Raw genomic sequence first — 3,518 nt, 5'->3', positions numbered from 1 at the left:
GGCAAGTGAGACTGCAAAGGAGGCTTGGGATAAGTTGAAAGAAGAATTTCATGGAAGTGACAAAATCAGGCAAATAAAAGTGATAAATCTGAGAAGAGAGTTTGAAATTCTTAGAATGAAGAATTCAGAAAATATTGAAGAATTATCCAACAAGTTGATGAAGGTTGTAAAACAAATCAGACTTATGGGAGAAGATCTTACAGATTCAAGAATCGTGGAAAAAGTTCTTTTAAGTTTGCCGAAAAGATTTGAAGCAAAGATCTCCCCACTCGAAGATTCAAAGGATCTCACAAAACTGTCACCTTTAAAACTTGTACATGCTCTTAAGAGCAAAGAAGATCCTTGAGGCTAGAAGAAGCTACTGAAACTGCCCTTCAAGCTAAGATGCAGATGTAAAAATAAGGTAAAATCCTAGAAACTTCTACTAATTCTAGTAGAAAAAATCAAGGTGATTCTCGCAATGGAGTCAATAAGAAAGAAAAATTCCCTCTATGCAAGTACAATAGAAAAACCAATCATAAAGAGGATGATTGTTGGTTTAAGGGGAAAAAAACCACCTCTCCAGTGTATATATTACAATAATCTTGGTCATATTGAAAGGTTTTGCAGAGTGAACAAGGAGAACAAACAACAAACTCAAATTCACCGCAACTCCACACCAAATATTTACGATCTAACTTCTCGTGATAAGTTTCATAGAAATTAAAAATTTATACTTTGGGTATTGAATTTATGATGAAATAAGTGTGGTAAATTAGATAAGATTTGTTAAAAAAGTATCTTTGGAACTGAAAATTTGATAAAATTGGTCCGAAAATATCAAAATTTAGGAATTTTTGACGAAATTGGTGCGAGAATTTAGGAAATTGAAATTTTGACGAAATTGGTGGGAGGAAATTGGTGCTGACTAGATTGGTATATGCGTTGCCGTTGTTTCGTCTGAGCAAATTCGCTCTCTAAAAATTGAAAAAAGTAAATTTAACTGATTTTTTCCCTTTTTTGTTTGATTTTGTTCAGGTTTTTGATCGATTATGTAGATGTAAGATTAATTAAGTTTAACTGAATGTGAATGTACTAAAAATCATATTTTAAGTTGAATTTTGGTTTATACATTGTCATCGGTGTAATTTTTTTTGCATATGGTGATCCTCGTGTGTTGAATTTGTGTTTGAATTTACTATTGAATGTTGTTAGTTTTGCAGGGTTAAAGACGACGATGACGGGGTGTAGATGGGATGCTGTGAAAATGATGATGACGCGAGGGAAGGGTTGAAAACGACGAACTAAGGGGGAGAGGGGGTGAAGACGATGACGCAGGGTGGGGTGAAGATGATGACTTGGGGGGCGGGGGTTGAAGATTTTTTTTTAAATAAGAAATTATTATAATTAAAAATTATATTAATAAAATAATTTAAGTATAAGTTTTTTAAGTAAAATTATTTTTTAATTATTTTTAAAATTTAATGCCAAATGTCCGAGTTTAATTCATTATTTTGCCACGTCAATGAAAGTGAGTTGCACACACTTTGTGGTTTTAGCTGATTGACAAAAAAAATGCTCAAATGGATCAAAGTGTGGGTGGGTTAGGGGCTTGATAGGTACAAGTCTTAGTTGAGGGGCCTAAGTGAACTTTCAGGACAACTTTAGGTGTCTGGTGATGGCTTAAGTAAGGGATCATTTTGTGTGAGGTATAAGAAAAAAAAAATAGTCCTTGTTCATGTTTGGTGTGAGGTAGGGGTGTTCATGGTTTGGTTAAAAACCAAATCGAACCGCGAAATAAATCAAACCGATTTTAAAAACTGACATTTGGTTTGATTTTAAATTTTTAAAACCGATACTTATGTGATTTGGTTTTGGTTTTACTCTTAAATAACCGACAAAATAACTAAACCAAACCGATAAAAAATTTATATACATATATATGTGTATATATACATATATATGTGTGTATATATATACATACATATAGATGTATACACACACACATACATATGCATATATAAATTATTTATATATTATTCATAAATAAAATATAAATATTTTTATATTTAAAATTTTAATTATGAATTTAATTTTAGTCATATCACTTTTAGTCATATGTCTCCATCCAGTTGATGGTACGTTATGAAATTCTATATGATTTTTGCGCTTTGAACGACAAATGATACTAATTGTGAAAATTATCTTGTTGTCTACGGGATTTTATAGGTGAGTTTTATTAGACTATAGATAATCACTAGTTTTGAACTTTCTTTTTGATCCCTATTGAGCAAAAATATTATGTGTTTACCTTTTGGGGGGTTTATCATATCATTCTCTTATATGTAGTTTCTAAATATTTTTGTAGAAGCGTTCTTATGGTGTTGTTCATGGCTTTACCTAAGTATAACACTAGATTGACATCATGGTTTCAAGGTTGAGGAACAACACTCAATTGACATCTTATATGTTGGATTGGATTTTTTTAATAAAAATTTCAACTTTTATCATCAATTAAAGTTATAAACCGAAAAACCGAACTGAACCGAACTAAACCGACAAGAATTAAACCGATACTTATTTTTTGTGTTGGTTTGGTTTGGTTTTAGAAATTTAAAAACCGACTAAGTTGGTTTGATTATGATTTTGACCAATAACCGACCCAAACCGACCCGTGAACACTCCTAGTGTGAGGTATTAGTTAGTATCAAGATTTATCTCACCATTTACATCATAGTCATAAGATAAGTTATCACATATATATTATGAGATAATTAATTTCAAATTAATTATCCCAGAATAACTTTTTACCAACCAAACGACTCATAACATTACAATATGAATTTTGAAGATAGAAGGCAAAATGACCTTCTGGACCCCTGTACTATATCAGTTTTGTAAGTTGGACACTTCTATTTACATGTTTATCATCTGAACCCCTAAAACCACTAAAAAGCAACATTTTAAACCCTTTTTTAGTGAGTGTAACACACTCTCCCCCACATTAGCTGTCATGTCAGCTGCCACGTCTGACACGTCTGCCACGTCATTTAAAAAAAATAAAAAATAAAAAAAATATTACATTAAATTCTAAGTCATTTTTAAAATGCTACATAACAAATTAAATATTAAAATTAATTTAATTAAATAAGAAAAAATTATAAATTGTAGAAAATTTTGAATAATCATGTTTTTATTTTTGCTCACAAATTAAACATCAAATCCATTCCAAATAATTAAAATTCTTCTCCAACTAATTTAAAATTTTAACTATAAATTCATATATACAAACATAATAAATTTTTTATTTTAAAATTAGAATATTTTTAACAAGTTCACAAAAATTTTAATTTTTTTCAAGTGAAATTCACTAATTTTTTTCAATATTCACTATTACTCACTTTCAATTTAAATTTAAATTTAAATTTTAATCTCCAAGAAAATAAAAAGATTTCATATTTAAATTTTAATTAAAAAATAAAAAGAATTGAATTGAGAGGAAAAATTAAAATAAAAAATAAAAAGTGAACGTGTGTGTG

Source organism: Capsicum annuum, chromosome 7, assembly GCF_002878395.1.
Source record: "Capsicum annuum cultivar UCD-10X-F1 chromosome 7, UCD10Xv1.1, whole genome shotgun sequence".
Lineage (NCBI taxonomy): Eukaryota > Viridiplantae > Streptophyta > Magnoliopsida > Solanales > Solanaceae > Capsicum > Capsicum annuum.
The sequence above is the reverse complement of the archived record's forward strand: the minus strand, read 5'-3'. Positions refer to the sequence as shown.